Source organism: Chionomys nivalis, chromosome 18 (genome assembly GCF_950005125.1).
Source record: "Chionomys nivalis chromosome 18, mChiNiv1.1, whole genome shotgun sequence".
Classification (NCBI taxonomy): domain Eukaryota; kingdom Metazoa; phylum Chordata; class Mammalia; order Rodentia; family Cricetidae; genus Chionomys; species Chionomys nivalis.
In genome coordinates, this window is record NC_080103.1 from 3,790,006 (window position 1) to 3,811,732 (window position 21,727).

Here is a 21,727-nt window from a genome sequence, read left to right on the forward strand (position 1 = left end):
TGTCCCACTGTCAAGGTCATACTGAGACCAACTCAGTGCCTAAAGAAAGCTGTTTGGGACAGACTGTACGGGACAGTCCCAATTTATAAAGATTCTGTAAAAGGCAGCCTGGGGCGATAGAGGATCTGGCTTTGAATCACAAGAGCCCATTTTAGAAGTCTATGCCAAATCTTGGGACTCAAGCCTGTTGCAATGCGTCCACCATGACAAGGTTCTTGAGTCAAAAGGTGGGAAGTTGAGGGGTTCGCGAGAGATGTGTGGCAAATGTCTCTATCCACTTAGTCCACCTCAGCAAGAACTGTCTTGCTGCTTGTGTTGGCACCTGGCACAGAACAGCCCGAAAATCGACAAACATAAACGGTCCCTGAACCCTAGAGGCAAGTACTCACAAAGGAGAACTCACCAAGACAAAGCTGATCTTAGCCTGGTGAAGAGCACAACACGTGGGCCTGGGCCAGAGGGAAAACACCCCCCCACACACACCGTGGGACCTCCAAATGTTAAGTATTTTCTAGCCCTACAAACCTCTGCCAAGGCAAATAATCCCAATAAGATCAAATCAGATCATTAAAATTACTCAGGTTTAATGGGTGCCAGCAGTCCCGGGTGGCCCTGGGAAAACACGGGGGGGGGGTAGGAAAACCAGAATGACCACCTGAGAGGAAAAGCAGAGACCACGTGTTTATGCTCTGGGGGCAGTTTAAATAGCCTGTGGGAGTGGCTTGACCCTCCCTGGGGAGGGGTCACCATTTGGCCAGTTTTCTCGGAGGTGGAGTTTGGACTGAGGCAACTCCCAGAGGAGGAGACTTGGAATGGAGTTCTTTGCCCAGCATTCCAAAAATGGATGCCAGGGGGCTGGGATGAAGCCCCCCGACTCTTCGTATAAAGGGGTGCCAGGGAGCTGAGGTGATGTTTCTGACCAAACAGTCACCTTTTGGTGGGCTTTCTTGGAGGTGGGGTCTGGACTGCGGCAACTCCCAGAGGAGGGGACCTGGGGTGGAGTGTCCCACCCTAAATATGTTGGAACGGATGCCGGGGGCTGGGCGACACTTGCAGTCAAGCAGGCTGGCTTTGTTTTGGGGTCCTGGTGTGGGCAGGTGCGCATGGACTCAGGGGCCCTCAGGATCTAGGTGCCAGGTGGAAATACAAGGCATCTCAGGTGGCCTAGGCTGCTCTTGAAATTATGCTGCCAAAAATGTCTGATCCTCCTGACTTCACCTCCCATGTGCTGAGATACCAGGTCTGGGCCACAATGGCTGGCTCAAAACTTGGTGATTCTGAAGACCAAAACACAACGGGAAACATGTTTCTTTGACGTAGATAGCATGTTGACACGTGCCAGGTGCTGACATGAACTACCTCAACTTCACAGCAAGTCTATTATTCCCATTTCAAAGGCAAAAAATACGACCTGCCCAGCGGTAGTGAAGGTGGGTGCTGGGATCTCAGCAGGTAGACCTACAGTCTGCGTGGAAGACTTAGCCTGTATTCCCCAGCTGCTGGAACATGTGAATGAGGGCTTATCCCTTCTGATTTCATCCTGATGAGCTGTGATTATAGAATGAGACAAAGTTTCCCACCAACAGACATGAGACAGCCAATGAGGGCTGTTTCCATGAAGGCAGTCCCTGAGTCCAATCCTTTCTGTTCCTGCCATGGAGCCTTTGGGTTTTCCTTTTCAAATCCAAATCAAGACTCACATGGATTGAGTCCCTGCTGAGCCCCAGAGGTTTTGCATCTATAATCCTTTTTTTTTTTTTTTTTTTTTTGGTTTTTCGAGACAGGGTTTCTCTGTGGTTTTGGAGCCTGTCCTGGAACTAGCTCTTGTAGACCAGGCTGGTCTCAAACTCACAGAGATCCGCCTGTCTCTGCCTCCCGAGTGCTGGGATTAAAGGCGTGCGCCACCACCGCCCGGCTCTATAATCCTTTTTAATCCTGCCAAACTCACAATGTAGTTTTAGTCTATCATAGAGAAGCATATTCAATCAGGTAACACAATCATGGTTGGTTCAGGCCTGACCCAATAACACACTCTTGTGTGGCAGACACTGTCATTTACCCCTTAAAATCCATTTTCCTCTCCTCCTTTGCTACCAGATTTCCTGATTTTCATCTCTTTGTACAGCAAAACCCTACATTCTCTTGTTTTCCTCCAACCGGTAAGAATGGCCGTAATTAAATCTTGACCACTTATGAACAGAAATGATGTCTATCCAACTTCCATAAAGTACTCCCAAAGGGGAAGGCTATTATTTTGTTTGATTTTGGAGACAGAGTCTGACCATGAGCCCTGACTATTCTGGAGTTCACTCTGTAGACCAGGCTGGCCTCATATCAAAAGATCACAGAGATCTGCCTGTCTCTGCCTCCCATGTGCTGAGATTAAGGGTATGCACCACTATGCCTGACTTCATAGTGTACTTTTTTTTAGATTTATTTTGATTTTATGTGCATTGGTGTCTCACCTGCCTTACGCCAGATCACCAGGAACTGGAGTCACAGACAGTTGTGAGCTGCAGGTGGGCTGGGAATTGAACCCTGGTCCTCTGGAAGAGTGGCCAGTGCTCTTAACCACGAGACATTTCTCCAGCCCCACTTCTTTTCTTATAGTGGCTGGGATAAACGTATGAAGCTTGTCTTAGGGTTACTACTGCTATGATGAAACATTAAGTTGAGGAGGAAAGGGTTCATTTGGCTCACACTTCCACACCACAGTCCATCCCCCTCATCACAGGACAGGAACCCAAAGGGGCAGGAACCTGGAGACAGGAGCTAATGCAGAGGCCATGGAGGCGTGCTGCTTACTGGCTTGCTCATCATGACTTGTTCTTCCTGCTTTCCTATAGAACTCAGGACCACCAGCCCAGGGATGGCACCACCTACAACAGGCTGGGCCCTCCCCCCATGAATTAAGAAAATGCCCTGCACCTGGATCTAGTGAAGGCATTTTCTCAGTTGAGGTTCCCTCCTTTCAAATAAGTCTAGCTTGTGTCAAGTTGACATAAAACTCTCCAGCAGAGTGCTGTCATCGGTGGGACAGCTTCTTTCTTCTCTCCCCATGGCCTCGTGCATATGCTTCATCACTGAGCTACTTCCCCAATCCCTGAAACAGTGGTGAGGCAGAAACCCCATGCTAATGTCAGAGTTGGGGCGTACAAATGTGTCCGCAGTTAAGAACCCTTGCTGCTGTTGCCTGGCAGTGGTGCACGCCTTTAATCACAGAACTCAGGAGGCAGAGGCAGGCGGATCTCTGTGAGTTCGAGGCCAGCCTGGTCTACAAGAGCTAGTTCCAGGGCAGTCAGACTACTGTCTCAAAAACATAAAATCAATCAAACAAACAAGATTAAAAGAAAAAAAAGAAACCAAGGACTGGAACACCCACCCAGCAAAGATAGGCATTAACACCTAGCATTGCCTTGACCATCCTGACGTTCATCCATCGCTGCTGGGAGTGCAAACTTGTAACTATAATAGCCAGTGTGACGCTAGTATAAATATAGAAATCAGCTATGCCACTCTGAGATACACACCCAAAGGACTCTGCATCCTACCACACGGACACTTGCTCATCCATGGTCATTGCTGCTCTACTCACAATAGCCAAAAAATGGAAACAGCCTCGATGTCCATCAACAGATGAACGGATAATGAAAAGGTGGTAGATTTACAAATGGAATATTACTCAGCTGTTAAAATCATGTTGAGTGAGGTGACCCAGACCCAAAAAGTCAAACATGGTAAGTTGTCTTAGTTAGGGTTTACTATTGCTGTGAAGAGACACCATGACCACAGCAACTCTTATAAAGAAACACTTAGCTGAGGGTGGCTGGCTTACAGTTTCAGAGGTTCAGTCCGTTATGATCATGAAGGGAACGTGGCAGCGTGGCGCTGGAGCTGAGAGCGCTGCATCTTCCAGGCAACAGGAAGTCGGCTGACTGTCACACTGAGGGAAGATGAAGAACCCACCACCACAGTGATGTACTTTCTCTAACAAGACACGCCTCCTAATAGTGCCACTCTCTTTGGGGCCACTTTCTTTCAAACCACCATATATGTGTTCTCTTATATGTGGGTGTTAACTTTTAAGCCTTCAATAGGTATATCAGTATAACCACAGAGGTTAGGTATAAAGTGAGGAATGAGGTGGGGGGAGGATCTTCTGGGAAGAATCTCCCAAGGAAAGGGAAATAGAATATATCGTAAGAGAGACTTCAGGGAGACAGGAACAGGAGGATCAAACAGAGTAGGAGAGAAAAAGGGAGAGAGAGTAGGGAGGGACAAATGACACCAGGGGTCACCTGAGTAGTGACATGGAACCCAACTACAGCAGAAGCTTCTTCAATATAAACATATATGAAAGAAATCCAAATGGAATCCCCAGAAAGTACGGAAGACAGAGCCCCAACAGACACCTTTGACCCCCAAATGAAACCTTCAGCACCAAGAGTGGGTTACATCTGACTGACTTGTTGGCCAAAGGAAATCCCCAAACACCCTGGGCTTTTGCCAAGTCTTTTAGTTGTTCTCCACAAATTGATGGTAAGGACCTATTCCAGCAGAACACAACGTTTCCATATCTCACTGAACACAAAGAAACTGAATTAGATGTGAAGAGCCTAGCTAGAGCATTCACCCCTACTGACTAGTGTTCATGGCACTAGGGGGCACTTTGTATGCTACCAGAGAAGAAAGATAACCACCAACACATCGATCTGCATTGCTGGCCTGCCATATGGTACTCTGGTGTAATAGTGGCACGAACACTGTGGGAGTAACCAATCCCTCTGATTGGATATAAGGCCCATCCATGAGCTGGAACCCAGGTCTGACCCTGTTCATGCTGAGAACCTGAGACGGGAGAGGCCATGGCCCTAGGGGAAAACCAAATACTATGATAGTGCTTAAGGAACACAGCATTAAGATGACTCCTGATACATTCTGCGGGAGCCGTAGATCAGTGTCTTGCTCAGTCATCATCAGAGAAGCTACCCCTGTAATAGATGGGAACTACACAGAGCTTCACAACTGGACAACGTACAGAGAGTGAGAGACATTATAACACTCCGTCCTAACCCCTCTTCTCGGGGCTCAGGGAGCTAAGCAGAGAAGGCAGAATGATAGTAAGAGCCAGAGTGGCTGGATGATGACTCCGGAAACAGCGTCTTCCAGACGCAGGACCCATGCACGTGTGAATTCATAGAGGCTGTGGCAGCATGCCCAGGGCCTGCACAGGCCCAAGGGTCCCAGTGCTGAGATGGGAAAGTGGACATGATCTTCCAATTGACAACTACTGGCAAAGGAAAACTTGTTTTTGCCAAAGAAGTCTCACTGGGTATATTAACCACGGTTAATGGTAGGCCCCATGCCTGACAGTAGATGGCCAACCCAAATGCTCAACGGTGTTTTATAGACTTTTTGTCTTTTGTTGCTTTGTTTGGGCATGTTTCACCTTACTGCTCTTTTGCTTGTAAATTACAGTTTCCAATTTTGTGTTTTATGGGTTTTGTGTGTATGTGTGCTTTTTTGTTTATTTGTTTGTGTTTTGTTTTTTAATTTGATCATTTGAGAGAGAGAAAGAAGGTGCAGAGAGTTGGATGGATGGAAAAGATCTGGAAGAAGATGGGGAACAGAAAACCGTGATCAGAATATATACTATGAATTAAAAAAAAAAAAAAAAAAAAAAGGCTGGTCATGGTGGCGCACACCTTTAATCCCAGCACTCAGGAGGCAGGCAGATCTCTGTGAGTTTGAGGTCAGCCTGGTCTACATTGTGAGTTCCAAGACAGCCAGGGCTACATAGAGAGACCCTGTCTCAGAAAGAAAAAAATGTGCTTTTTCTCTATGAAACTGTGGGCCACCTTCCTGATCCCTCCCCGTCTCTTTTGCACAATGCTGGGGATGGAATTCCAAGCATTTTGTTTGCTAGACAAGTTCTGGACCACAGAGTCACACTCCCAGCCATGTTAGCTGGACTTACGTCTGTTTAAAACCACAGAGTCACACTCCCAGCCATGTTAGCTGGACTCACGTCTGTTTAAAACCACAGAGTCACACTCCCAGCCATGTTAGCTGGACTCACGTCTGTTTAAAACCAGAGTCACACTCCCAGCCATGTTAGCTGGACTCACGTCTGTTTAAATCTCAGGCACAGTGAGAACGGATGACAGTAAGACTTGCTTTTGTCTCCCCTGCACCTTTTTATCATTTCATTCACTTCTGTAGACCAGGCTGGCTTCGAACTCAGAGATCCGCCTGCCTCTGCTTCCAGAGTGCTGGGATTAAAGGCTGCGCCACCTCAACCCAGCCACCCAGCCATATTCTTCATGGTTTTATACAAACCTTAATGGTTACCTGTCACCCGCAATTTCCAGTTTGTTTCTGTTTATTTTTAGATTTATTTATTTTATAGTGTGTCTGTGACTCACATGTGTGCCTGGTGCCCTCCGGTCAGAAGATGGCCTTGGTTTCCCTAGAGTTCTGGATGGTCGTGATCTACCATGTGGGTCCTCTAGAAGAACAATGAATGCTCTTAACCGTCTCCCCCACCCCTCCTCACCCCCAGTTTGCAAGTGGAGAGCCAGATTACTCGAGGTGCTTAGGGTCTGGATCACTTTGTATCTGATTCAGCGGGAGTTGTTTTGAAGTGTCTAACCTTGGCCTGCAACAGTGCTGGAGTAATTGCTTGCTCACTTAGCATGCGCCCTGTTAGTCCCTGACTACAAGTGAAGTAATCAGAAACAATACGAAAAGTGACTTAGTTTGAATGAGTCTTTGTAGGACAAAGATTCCTTTCACAAGTAGGTCCTGGATTCACTTTTTACACTAACTCCTAGCAGCCTGCGGGTCAGCTCAGGTGGGGGTGGGGCTGCACAGCTGGTTATACCACTGAGTCCATCTCAGGGACTGTTCCTGTGACTGGAAGTTTAACCCTTGGCCTTTGAGCCTCCTTTCCCTCATCTTTGTTTTGTTGTTGGATTTTTGTTTTGTTCTGCATTTTTTTTTTTTTGAGACAAAATCTCATTATATAGCCCTGACTGGCCTGGAACCTGCTATGTAAACCAGGCTAGCCTCAAACTCACAGACATCTGCTGGTCTCGGCCTCCCTAGTGTTGTGGAACAAAATATTTAACTATGTAAAGAAGTGTTGCATTTGTTTAACTATATAAAGATGTGTTGCTGTTTTACCTTGTCTACCTACGGCACCTGATTGGTCTAATAAAAAGCTGAATGGGTGAGTTCGAGACCAGCCTGGTCTACAAGAGCTAGTTCCAGGACAGGCTCCAAAACCACAGAGAAACCCTGTCTCGAAAAACCAAAAAAAAAAAAAAAAAAAAGCTGAATGGTCATAGCTAGCAAGCAAGTCTGGTGGGCAGACAGACAGACATGGTGGAAGTAGAAAGCAGGACAGGTAGTATGCAGATGAGGTAAATGAGCCTCAGGCAGCACATAGATCAACAGAAGTGGCTTAGTTTAAGTTAATAAAAAAAAAAAAAAGCTAGCTAGAAACAAGCCTAAGCTAAAACCAAACATTCATAATTAGTAAGTCTCCGTGTCATGATTTAGGGGCTGGTGGTCCAAGAAAGCCTGCTGCATGTTAGTTGTTCTGCTATTTTTTAAGATAAATCTCACTATGTAGTCCAGGCTGGTCTTCAAGGGGAGATCTTCCTGCCTCCTTCTGAGTGTTGGGATCATGCCAACTCTCTTTCCCTCACATGCTCCTGGGAGGAGATACCTGTAAGTGCTTAGGCTGTGGTGTTGGCCTGATAATGTCACATCATTATTGCTGCTATGACCTGGGGTGTCCTGCAGGGGGCAGTAGTGGAGTGTCCCTTCTTTCAGCTTCTGTTCTATGGCATTCCTATCTCCCACACAGAAAAGGGGACTCGGAGGTCAGTGGTCCCAAAGTCAGCTGAACTAGGAAGTCACTTTTAGGACTGACAAAGGCCTTAGCAGTTACAACATCCTAATCCAGAAAAGCAAGGGTCAGTGTCCACCAACCATTTATAGTCGTAGACTCCTCAGGAGGAGGTCTGCCTGCTCAGGAATGCTCCTTCCCCAAAGCCCTTCATGTCCTCTTCTGAGGGCTTCCTTGGTCCACATGGATGGCCTAACAGAGGCAGAGGGGCCTGCCATGGGGCAATGGGGAAGCGTAGGAGGCAGGCTCCCTGTTTGCAGCATCAGGTCTCTGCTTTTCCCAGGCGTGTAGGCAGGCCGTGCAGGAGCCAGGGATATACCGCCAAACACGGGAGCCTTTCTCCTCTCAATCTTACAATCACCCACAAATTATTTCTTTTATTGTGCTGTCCATCCCCCAGCCTCCACCCCTCCCCTAGGAACCTACCTATCGACTTGGAGCTTGTGGGGTGCTGTGATGATGGGGTGCTCCACTCCACTGGGACTGAGGCCTCCAGATGGAAGATGAACTGTGGCCCCTAAGCCTGGTGAAGGGAGTCAGATACATTTATTACAGCCTCGTCATGACCAGGACAGCACAGTGGGAGAGAGGAGGCAGGCTGGGGTCAAGCGGGGTGGATGTCCAGGCATGAATCGGTCACTTCATGAAGGATGCCTTGTACGGACCAGACGCTTGATAAACACGGGCCATCTACTGACAGTGGTATAGGCTCCTGTGTCAGAAGAGAACAGTATCATAAGAAGCAAGGCCCAGCATGGTACCTGACATGGAACGGTATCTACTGAGGTTTCTGTCCCACCCTGTCCTGCAGTCATTCAGTCCCAAAGAAACACACAGAGGTCTACATTAATCATAAACTGGTTGGCCTATTAGCTCAGGCTTCTTATTAACTCATAACTTATTTTAGCCCATAATTCTTGTCTGTGTTAGCCACGTGGCTTGGTGTAGAGAGCTGCGTGGAGCCACACCTGATGGTGCTGGCTTCCGCCCTCCACGATCCCAAAAGCGAGTGCTCTCTATAATAATCAACTCCTTATATGGCTAAGGCCTGACTTACGCTATTATCACGCAATGATCGTCAGCTGCTTGCATATGCGTGGACCTATGGACAGTGCCCACGTGGCAATCTGGGGTTGGCGGCCCGTGCCTATTTAAGGGCTGGGAGAGGTTTGCGGGGGGGGGGGGGGGGGGAGGGAAAGAAAGGAAAAGAGAGAGAAGCTGTAAATAAGGTCCTGAATAAACTGCTTGCAAGAAGAACTTCGGTGTTGCATCTTCCTTGCTGGTTGAGGCCGGAGCGACAAGTGGTGGCCTGTATGGGGAACCTCCAAACCTCTCTCCGTGGAGCCCAGAACTTGCTGCAGTCAGGGGGTGCACCGATAAATCCTCAGGTAAGAGGAACCGCGACAAAAGAGGGTTTTCTGCTCTCACTGGTAGAAGGGAGAGCCGGGTAGTGGAGCTGCGACAAGAGTGGATGGGTTACGAATCTAACATTTGTTCATATGGGCGCTTCACCTTTGCACTCAATTGTTTTTGGCTCTTAATGAGCTGCTGCTTTCGATATGTTGATTGTGTTGTCTTTTGTGTTCTGGACTGGAGAAAGAGATTTGATTCTAGGATGTTTTGGAAAGGAGGCTCTGTTTTTGTCTCCACAGACGATGAGAGCCTAAGGATTTATTCGATATTCATGTGGTTTGAATCCCCGAGACCTCCTGAAATGTTGCAATGGAGTGTGAGCTGCTGCAGCTCCAAGGCCAAGCGGCTCCAGGCTGCTGGCGCTGAAGGGCTGCCACGCGTTCAAACCCCGGGACCTGCCTCAAGAACCAATGAGGCAAGAACGCTAAGCCCGTTTCCAGCGCGGGCCTCAGGACACAGAAGCGCAGCACGATCGCGACAAGGCCCGTTGGCCTGGACCTCTGTCCCAGCCTGGGGCAGCCGGCCGGCCGGGATGGGATCCACCCCACCCCAACGGGGTCGTGGCCCGCTGCTCTGCACCGCCAGGCCTCCACCTTCCAGCTCGGTGGGGAAGTGGAGCCTCCGCCTCTCTCCCAGCTGCTATGACCCGCGTCCTAGCGCGGCTGGAAAATGGCAGTAAATTGCAGTAAATACCCCCAAGAATGCAGCGTCCCCACTCAGCAGGAAGTAGCCAGACAGATTGACAACGTCCAAATTCCCTAAAAGATAATTTAAGTGGGACCCTTCAGTGGTTGCAGAGCAGGAAGCCTGCTTTCCTGAGTTCCCCTCCACTTCATGCACCAGTTTGGACCCAGAACGAATGTAGCTGAGGCTAGAAGGCAGCTGAAGCAGAGCTTTGCTAGGTGGCTGTGGTGGAAGGCACATTGCCTCAGCCCAGTCGGTGCCCAGCCTGGCGGATGCCACAGCAGTGCCAGGAGCATCAGCAAATACAACAAGTGCTGGAGCTGAGACAAACTGGAGCAGGAGCGCCGAAGAGCGGCTAGACAAGGAGCTGCCTGGCTGCGGAGGAGGCCAAATCTGCCATAGCCAAGCAAGCTGCGGACCAGATGAAGAACCAGGAGCAGATGGCAGCAGAACCTTAAGTTGCTCTCTTGTGTTCCCTAAAAGCCAGTATTCTCCTGAGGAGATGCTGTCACTCTCTCCTGAGTACAGGTTCAATCAAAGTGACCAAAAGGCTGTGTGGGAAAGAATTGGAAATTTCCTGGACTGTGCGTGACCAGTATTCAGTATAAAAGCTTTACCCATGCAGCTAATTTGTCTAAAGAATTGTCTAGTTATCTTTTAGGTAATTGGTCTGGAGAATTTGAAAAACAACTTGAGAAGCTGCAGATGGCCATAGTGACTGTTAATTCAACCCGCATGGACGCCGGCTTGGCAGAAGGACTATCCTCCTGGATCATCTGAAGGAGTGGGCGGGAATAGGAGCCCTAACAGGCTTAATGGTGCTTGCCTCCCTGGTATGCCTGTGGTGCATTTGTCGCATGAGAGTTTCACAGCCTCGCAATGCAGTCATGATCATTCAGGCCTTCACGGCCATTGAAGCAGGACAGTCCCCTCAAGCTTGGTTGTTTATATTTGAGCACAGGATGCGAGGCTTGCACACTGCACTTGAGGTCAGAGAAGTCGACCTCAAGAAGAGCAAGTCTGATTGCATGTGGGTTGGTGTCTAACTCCCACCTCTGTAAAAAGACACCGGACAGGTCTAGTGTTCTCTGGGTGGATGACACCTGGACAGACACTAGTACATGCTCCATTTTTAACAGAGATCAGACCTCTACTCTTGCCTGTTGCTTTGCAAAACAAAAAGGGGGAACTGTAGAGAGCTGCGTGGAGCTGCACCTGATGGCTATGTGTAGAGAGCTGCATGGAGCCGCACCTGATGGTGCTGGCTTCCGCCCTCCGATCCCGAAAGCGAGTGCTCTCTGTAATAATCAACTCCTTATATGGCTAAGGCCTGACTTACGCTATTATCATGCAATGATCGTCAGCTGCTTGCATATGCGTGGACCTATGGACAGTGCCCACGTGGCAATCCGGGGTTGGCGGCCCAGGCCTACTTAAGGACTGGGAGAGGGCTGGGGGGTGGGGGAGCTGTAAATAAGGTCCTGAATAAACTGCTTGCAAGAAGAGCTCTGGTGTTGCGCCTTCCTTGCTAGTAGAGGCGGGCGCAACAGCTTGGTATCTTTTTCAGTGAGGCAGTCACATCTTGGGTCCTCTACATCTGGATGATGACTGTAGACTGACTCTCTTCCCAGAATTCTCCTGTTCTCATTTGCCCTGCCTCTACTTCTGCCTGGTCACCCTGCCTATACTTCCTGGCTGACAACTGGCCAGTCAGCATTTTATTAAACAAGTGCAAGAAACAAAGGTTTACAGGGTAAAGCTATTGTCCCCCAGCAGAGTGGGCTCTCCATCCTAAGGTGTTAGGAAATGAAAGCCAGAGGGCAGGAGGGAACACATCTGGGAAGGGCTTGGGGGAGACAGACCAGGCCCTGGGGAGACGAGCAGAGATGTGGAAAGGCTGCTGCAGGGGTCAGCAACCTGGGGAGCCAGGGGATGGGTGGCAGGCCTGGGTGGGGGCACCAGGAGAGAGAAAGTTCTGACTGCTGGAGTGGGCCATGTTTTTCCCACTCCCTCCACTCACGGTCCTGTCTCTGAGGGTCTACCATGGACATGTTCACCAGTCCCTCCACCTCTTTCTCCTCATGGCCCTCTTCCGGCTCTTCGTCTTCCCACCTACCGAAAGGTTTTCAGGGACAGAGAACTGAATGTGGCTCGGCTGTGGGACAGCCCAGTGGTCAGCTCTCCACCTCTGGCCAGCAAACCCTTGGACTTGGCCTGAGCCTTCCCGGAGCAGAGGGCTTGGGAAGCACAAACTCTGGCATGGAAAAAAATCACTACGTGGCTGTCACACTGTCCTTCCAGCTGCCTTCAGGGAGCCACATCCCGCCACAGACCTACTTGCTGGAGACAGCCCAGGGGGGTTCTAAGATCAAATTCTGACATGAGTCTTTGATCTGTAAAGGCCCACCTACTAAATCTTGAGACAAACCAGGCTTGCTGACTGAACCATGACCTGACCACTACCCCGTCATGCCCGAAGCCCTCTGGTACTGTCAGAGTTGGTGAAAGACCTTAACTGGAGCCCAAGTCTTTTGACTTTTAATCCAAGCCCCTGCCTGTTCCAGGATGACTACTTCTGCCCCCCCAGTGTGGTAACTGAATTTAGGGCCTCTGTTGTGGGAAATCTGATCACGCTGTAAACTCCAAGCTTGCATTTGCATTAATTAAATAAAATCAACCTTGGGTCAGGAGGCTGAGTTATCAACTAGTTGACAGAAGTCAGAGAGTCATACGGTGTCTGTGAGACAGTAGAGAGGTGCACAGGAAGTAGTAGGGAGGGGCTTCTGTTTTGGTGAGCAGAAGGATGCTCCAGGCAGAGAGGTCAGTTAGTCGCTCCTCAACATCTCTGAGTTAGCAGGTCTTCACCGCAGCCTTTGACCCCCGAATCTTATTGATAAACAGAACAATAGAGATTTAACTAAAAGCTATATTTGGCAACAGTGACATAGCCGGTGCCTGCGGGAACAGAATTCTCACCAGCCGGGGCCACTGCCAGAGAGACAAGCCCGTAACTGGGGAGCTGCATTTGTTGGCTAAAACAGCAACAGATTAAAGCTCATCCCCGTGCTGACGGAAAAACAGGCCTCACATATGTTGGGCAAGCGTTCTACAGCTGAACTACACTCCCTGCTTCAGGTGAATTTAATTGTGCTCAGAGATTATACAGTGTCCTGGTCTTTAAAACGAGAGGACACCAGGCAGTGGTGATTGTCGCTTTTAATTCCCAGCACTTGGGAGGCAGAGGCAGGCGGATCTCTGTGAGTTCAAGGTCTACAGAGTTCCAGGACAGTCAAGGGAACACAGAGAAACCCTGTCTCAAAAAAACAAACAAAACAAAAGCAAAAACAACAAAAGAGGTCCTTCAACCCTACAATAAAGCATATATTTCAGTTCTTGGGGTGGGGCTAAGTTTCCTACGGAGAAAAGCATTTGGAGGGCCCATGACCTGGGGAGGGAAACTAGGAAGCAAAATGAGCTGGAGGCAGAACCTGGAGCATCCATCAATTCAGCTCCTGGGGCTTTCTTGGAGCACCACCCCCTCCTATGGCCATTTCGGGAACTGCACCCAATGACCGATTCCCAAGTCTTTGCACCCAATGGATTTGCCACTCCGTCAGTGTAAGCTGTAGTGGTACAGCCCTTGTGCAGACACAATCTCCTCCCACCTCCCTGCCCCATCCCCACAACCTGAGATACATCCATCCCTTCTGCAAACCCAGAGGCAGATGAACACAGGAGCAGTTAAATGTAGCATCCCTGAGAGCATCCTTTCTGGGCAACTTGCTCCCACTTCCTGGTCTCAGGTGTCATATTACCAGGATATGAGCCTGGGCTAGCCTCTCCTGAGCCAAGAAGGCCCTCCTGGTACCCACCAGCCTGGCCACAAGCTGCTCCCACCCAGAACCTGCTTCATGCTGAGGAAAGGGGAAAGTGGGGGAGTGAGAATGGACTGGGCTGTGCAATCTGCAGGAGGAGGAAGAGAACAGAAAGAGAGCGCAAGGACTCCGGTTGCCTTTTTTTCGCCCTGACCCTATGCCCTTGAGTCCCTGAGCCCTGAAGTGTGGGCAAACTGCCTCTTCCTCCAAGTAACAGCCCAGGACTTGGAATGGATGGTGTTTCTTTTCTAGTGAGGTAGGGCAAGGAACAAAGGCTGCAGGGACACGCTGGTAAGGGGGTTCAGAGGTTAAGAGCACTGGCTGCTCTTCCAGAGGTCCTGAGTTCAATTCCCAGAAACCACATGGTGGCTCACAACCATCTGTACTGAGATCTGGCGCCCTCCTCTGGTGTGCAGGCATACATGGAGGCAGAATGTTGTATACATAATAAATAAATCTTTAAAAAAGAAAAGAAAGAAATAGAAACAGTCATCAAAAGTCTCCCAACCAAAAAAAGCCCATGGTTTCAGCTCAGAATTCTACAAGACTTTCAAAGAAGAATACCAATATGCCTCAATTTATTCCACACAATAGAAACAGAAGGAACATTGCCAAACTCTTTTTATTTATTTTTATTTTATTTTATTTTTGATTTTTGAGACAGGGTTTCTCCGTAGCTTTTGGTTCCTGTCCTGGAACTAGCTCTTGTAGACCAGGCTGGCCTCGAACTCACAGAGATCCGCCTGCCTCTGCCTCCCGAGTGCTGGGATTAAAGGCGTGTGCCACCATCGCCCAGTTCCAAACTCTTTTTATGAGACTACAATTATCCTGATACCCAAACCACAGAAAGACATTACTAAGAAAGAGAATTACAGACCAATCTCACTCGTGAACATTGATGCAAAAATAGTAAATAAAATACTGGCAAATCGAATCCAAAAACACATCAGAACCATCATCCACCATGACCAAGTAGGCTTCATGTAGCGAGCTGCATGAAGCCACACCTGATGGCAATGTAGAGAGCTGTGTGGAGTCACACCTGATGGTGCTGGCTCCCGCCCTCCGCGATCCCGAAAGCGAGTGCTCTCTGTGATCAACTCCTATGGCTAAAGCCTGACTTATGCTATTATCACACAATGACTGTCAGCTGCTTGCATATGCGTGAACCTATGGGCAGTGCCCACCTGGCAATCTGAGGTTGGCGGCCCAGGCCTACTTAAGGGCTGGCAGAGGTTTGCCCAGAGAGAGAGAGATTTTACAGTTGTCAAAAGGTCCTGAATAAAACTGCAGTGAGAAGAGCTCCGGTGGTCATGTCATCCTTGCTGGACGAGGGGGGCCGCGACAGCTTCATCCCACAGATGCAGGGATGGTTCAACATACAAAAATCTGTCAATGTAATCCACCATATAAACAAGCTGAAAAATTAAAAACCACATGATCATCTCATTAGATGCCTAAAAAGCATTTGACAAAATACAACATCCCTTCATGATAAAGGTCTTGGAGGGAGCCGGGATACAAGGAACATATGTAAACATAATCAAGGCAATATACAGCAAGCCAACAGCCAACATCAAACTAAATGGAGAGAAACTCCCAGTGATTCCTCTGAAATCAGGAACAAGACAAGGTTGTCCACTCTCTCCATATCTATTTAATATAGTTCTTGAGGTCCTAGCTAGAGCAATAAGACACCAAGGGAAGATCAAGGGGATACAAACTGGAAAAGAAGAAGTCAGACTCTCACTGTTTGCTGACGATATGATGGTTTACGTAAGTGATCCCAAAAATTCTACCAAGGAACTTCTACAACTCATAAACACTTTCAGCAATGTAGCAGGATACAACATTAACTCAAAAAAATCAGTGGCCCTCCTGTACACAGATGATAAAAGGGCTGAGGAAGAAATCAGAGAATCAACACCCTTCACAATAGCCACAAATAGCATAAAATATCTCGGAGTAACTCTAACCAAACAAGTGGAAGACTTGTATGAAAAGAACTTTAAATATTTGAAGAAAGAAATTAAAGAAGACACCAGAAAGTGGAAAGATCTCCCATGCTCTTGGGTAGGCAGAATTAATATAGTAAAATGGCAATCTTACCGAAAGCAATCTACAGATTCAACACGATGCCCAGCAAAATCCCAAAAAAATTCTTCACAGACCTCGAAAGAACAGTACTCAAGTTCATATGGAAAAGCAAAAAACCCAGGATAGCCAAAACAATCCTGGGTAATAAAAGAACTTCTGGAGACATCACAATCCCTTGCTTCAAATTCTACTACAGAGCTACAGTACTGAAAACAGCCTGGTACTGGCATAAGAACAGACAGGAGGACCAATGGAACCGAATAGAAGACCCAGATATCAATCCACACATCTTCGAACACCTGATATTTGACAAAGAAGCAAAAAAATATAAAATGGGGCCGGGCGGTGGTGGCGCATGCCTTTAATCCCAGCACTCGGGAGGCAGAGGCAGGCGGATCTCTGTGAGTTCGAGGCCAGCCTGGTCTACAAGAGCTAGTTCCAGGACAGGCTCCAAAACTACAGAGAAACCCTGTCTCGAAAAACCAAAATAAATAAATAAATAAATAAATAAATAAATAAATAAAATAAAATGGGAAAAAAAGAAAGCATATTTAAAAAGTGGTGCTGACTTGGGAGGCAGAGGCAGGCGGATCTCTGTGAGTTCGAGACCAGCCTGGTCTACAGAGCTAGTTCCAGGACAGGCTACAAAACCACAGAGAAACCCTGTCTCGAAAAACCAAAAAAAAAAAAAATAAAAAAAAAAAAATAAAAAGTGGTGCTGGCATAACTGCATATCAATATGTAGAAGAACGAAAATAGACCCATATCTATCACCATGCACAAAACTCAAGTCCAAATGGATCAAAAAACTAATATAAACCCAGCCGCACTGAACCTCATAGAAGAGAAAGTGGGAAGTACACTTGAACGCATTGGCACAGGGAACCACTTCCTAAATAGAACCCCAGAAGCACAGACACTGAGAGAAACAATTAATAAATGGGACCTCCTGAAACTGAAAAGCTTCTGTAAAGCAAAGGATACGGTAAATAAGACAAAACGACAGCCTACAGAATGGGAAAAGATCTTCACTAACCCCACATCAGAGGTCTTATCTCCAAAATCAATGAAATTGGACATCAAAAGATCACATAATCCAATAAAAAAAAATGGAGTACAGACCTAAACAGAGAACTCTCAACAGAGGAATCTAAACTGACTGAAAGACACTTAAGGAAATGTTCAACATCCTTAGTCATCAGAGAAATGCAAATCAAAACAACCCTGAGATTCCATCTTACACCTGTAAGAATGACCAAGATCAAAAACAACTTATGCTGGAGAGGTTGTGGGGGAAAAGGGAACACTTCTGCATTGCTGGTGGGAATGCAAGCTGGTACAACCCCTTTGGATGTCAGTGTGGCGATTTCTCAGAAAAGTAGGAAACAACCTTCCTCAAGACCCAGTAATACCACTTTTGGGTACATATCCAAAGGATGCTCAATCATGCCACAAGGACATGTGCTCAACTATGTTCATAGCAGCTTTGTTTGTCATAGCCAGAACCTGGAAATAACCTAAATGCCCCTCCACTGAAGAATGGATAAGGAAAATGTAGTACATTTACACAATGAAGTACTACACAGCAGAAAAAAATAATGGCAGCTTGAATTTTGCAGAAAAATGGATGGAGCTAGAAAACATTATTTTGAGTGAGGTAACTCAGACACAGAAAGACAATTATCACATATACTCACTCATAGGTGGTTTTTAAACATAAAGCAAAGAAAGCCAGCCTACAAACCACAATCCCAGAGAACTTAGACAACAATGAGGACACTAAGAGAGACTTACATAGATCTAATCTACATGGGAAGTAGAAAGTAGAAAAAGACAAGATCTCCTGAGTAAATTGAAAGGTCCATGGGGACCTTGGGGGGGGCGGGGTGTTGAAGGGGGGAGGGGAGAGCCAGGAAGGGGAGCAGAGAAAAATGTAGAGTTCAATAAATATCATGGGAAAAAAAGATAATAAAAAATATATCACAATGAAAGAAAATAAAGTCAAAAGTAGACAAGGGGGGCTCCCTACAGTAAAGAAACATCTCACAACTAAGGAAACAATCAGCTCTGGGAAGCCCACAGAACTGGCTAGAATCTTTCCAGCTAAGACATAGGACTAATATCCATAATATACAAAGAACTCAAAAAACAAGAGTCAAAAAACCAAAATGACCCATTCAAGAAATGGACCTGGAAGTTGAATAGAGAGTTCTAAAAAAAAAAAATAACTAGGAAATATCTCCAAAATTGTTCTTTCTCCCTAGTAATCAAGGAAATGCAAATCAAACCAACTTACCCCAGTCACAATGGCTAATATCAACTGTGGGGACTAGCCATGATAAGCTAAGTATTGACAGGTCAGCCAAAGGAAGTTCTTTATGTCCAACCATTATCACCTGCCAGAGTAGAACTCGGCCCTCATAAATTTAATAAGAGGCCAGAGTCTCAGTAGTTTACCCTGAAGCAGGGTTGCAGGAAGAGCCATAAACTGAGATAACCAGACCACTACCCAGGAGCAGACCTTTCAAAGGAAATGCCTGACATTCCAACTGCTGTAGATAGGATCACCTGCCAGTACACCTCACCAGGACATCCCTAGGCAAATGTCAGCCGATCAGGGACCTGAGCCTCAGAGACCTCTCACCCCTACCTTTACTACTATAAAAACCCAACTCTAACTGAGCTCGGGGCTCTCCAGTTATTCCAATACGTTGGACATGCGGAGAGACCAAGTTTGCAAACTTGATTAAAATAAAGGCTTTTTGCTTTTACATATGGTACTTGGTTTTCTTGTTGGCTTTTGTGGGGACCCACGGATTTGGGCATAACATCAACAACACAACCGACAACCAGTGCTGGAGAGGGTGAGGGAAAAGGGAATCCTCATTCACTGTTGGGATTGTAAACTGGTTGCTCTGGAAATCAGCATGGGAGTTCTCAAAAAGCTAAAATTAAGTCTACCGTATGACTGGGCCATACAACTCCTTGGCATATGCCCACACAACTCGACATCACACTCCACAGCCATGTGTGTTTACAATAGCTGGGATATGGAACAACCTCACAATAACAATGTGGTACACACACACTGTGGAACACATACCACTACTCAGCAGTGAAGAAACATAAAATCATGAATTTTTCACATAAATGGATAGAACGAGAAAAGATCTTATTGAGGGAGGTAGCTGAGACCCAGAAGTACAAACACAGCAAGTCTCTCTCACCAGAGGTTCCCAGCTCCAAACCTTCAGATGTGAGAACACAGCCTGAAATCACCACAGAAACCTGGAAAGGAAACAGGACCATTGCCAGGATGGGGGTGGGATGGGGGGGTTGAGGAACAACAGAGAGGGGAACAGCAGGGTACAAGTGACCTGGCCAGGGGCTCTTTAGGGATGGGGCATCAAATACACAAGAAGGTTCGGGAAGAGGCCCAGGGGACACTGTGGAAGAATGGTAGAAATGTTGTGAGAACCAGAAGTTCAAAGAGTTTTCTGGCAGATTGTGTCTTCTAGGAATGTCAGAAGCTACACTCATAAAAGCTCACCGATATAACTAACCAAACACGAGCTGAACAAGGACTCCAATGGGCACGCCAGAATGAATAGGGGAAAGCCCCTGAGGGCTTGCTCTTGTACAAAGAACCATAGGCAACTGAGACGGTCTCTCTTTATGTATAAAATAATATATATAAAGAAACTGAAGAGAGAAAGGATTTATATTAGCTCATAGTTCATCATGGTATGAAGCCAGAGCAACAGAAGCTTAAAGTAGCGGCATCTCCAGTCAGGAAACAGTGAGGGACAGATGCAATGCTTTCTGCTCAATTTCACTTTAAACAGTCTGGGATCTCCTGTCCAGGGAATGGTACTTCCCACAATTTAAAAAGGTCCTCCCCCGTAAATGACCATAATAAAATACCCCCCACAGGTGTGCCTAGAGGCCTAGCTTCCAGGGGGTTCTGCCAAGTTGACAATTAGTAACAACCATCATAGGGCCTTTTCAAATATCTGCTGTGAGGCTTTGAGTCCTGCCTATCCACGCAGCTTGTGTGGCCTGAGGGGAAAGGAGAAGGGAGAAATGCAGGTCAGAGAAGCAAGCACACACCGTGCCCACTCCCTTTCTCAACATAGATGTTATCATTGTCTTCATTAGTGAAGCCATCTTATCTGTCCCCTGCAACACCGAAGTAGCTTCCCAGTTAGTCTGTACCCAGTCTCACTGTCTCCAAGCCCTGGCTGTCATCTTCTCTAAAGCCTAAAACCGCTCTGACCTGCATCTAAAGGGCGGGGAGTTGCTCACCAGCCCTGGTTTCAGTGCCATGGCAAGATACCTGAGGTGTGTGGGACGTATCCTTCTCCCTGCAACCTTTCCTCCCCATCACTAAGATAAGTTCAATGTCCCTAATATTCTTGCACATTCTATTGCCACTGTGTGGAATGCCCCACTCCTTTAATCTGCAAAGTCTTCCATTTTCAACTTGGATTATCAGGCGCCAGAGGCTCAGCTCCACGCTGCCACCTGGAGCTGCCTGAGTTCTTTTCAGAGTCCTCTACAGGTAAAGCCAGGGTTCTGATCTTGCTGCAGAAAGGAAATTGCAGGACAAGTCAGAATGAAACAGAATTGGAGTTTTTATTAATAAGAGTTCTGAACACAGATGTGAGCACATCTGATAATAGGGGAAAAAGAGAGCACCCACCCAAACATGGGGGTAGGCTTCTGCGTGAGTCATGCTTTTTGTGTCTTTGTAATAACCATAGATCAGATTTCGATGTCGTCTGAAGTTACATCTGAGAAGGTTGCCAAGGAGCTTAAATAGGCTGGTTGTCACGGTGCACAGGACAAAGTCACATAGGGAAGGGAAAGCCATAAGCAGACAAGAAGATTGCACAAGACAGTTGAACCATGTTTTTTACTGTAAACAATGATCATATTCTTATTTGCGAGATTCCCAGAAAAGGGGCTTGGCATTTGTAGGAGGGGCTGCCCAGAGCACTGCTCTGCAGGAGCCTGCAGAAGTAAGCCTGCCAGCAGGTAAATATGCCTGTTGTCTTGCGCGGCAGAACCTTCAAAGGGCACACTCTTCTATTCCCAGGTTCTGGGGCTCCCAGGTCAAGACAATGTAGCTGACTTAGATGCCCCTTAAAATTCAGCAGTTACCACAGGATGGGATCCTTAAGGGACCTGGGGAATCCTTGGGCTTTCATTCCACACTTCAGGGAATCTCTGGAAAAGGAAGAGTAAGGCCCCACGGGAAGATAGACGTGTGCTTAGGTCTTAGTTGTGTTTCACTGTGATTTTGACATGTTTTCCTTTTGGCAATCTCATATGTGTATACAATGTGTTGTGATCATGTTCATTCTTCATGTTGTATCATTCTTACTCGTCTCATCAGTTTTGTAAGTAGTGTGGACAGTCTTTTCTTACGGGTTATGTGTAGGACCCAGCCATGACAGGCTCAATAGAGGCCTGGAGACCACCCAGGCACCACCCAGGTACAGATCATCCAAAGGAAATTCCTAATGTTCCATCTGTTGTAGATAGGATCACCTGCCAGCACACGCCCATAGCTTTTCACCAGGACACCCCTAGACAAAAGTCAGCCAATCAGGGGTCCCAAACCTTAGAGATCCCTCACCCCACCTGCTTCTATAAAAGCCCAACCCTAACTGAAGTTTGCAAACTTGGTTAAGAATATAGGCTCTTTGCTTTTACATACAGGACTCGGCCTTCTGGTTGG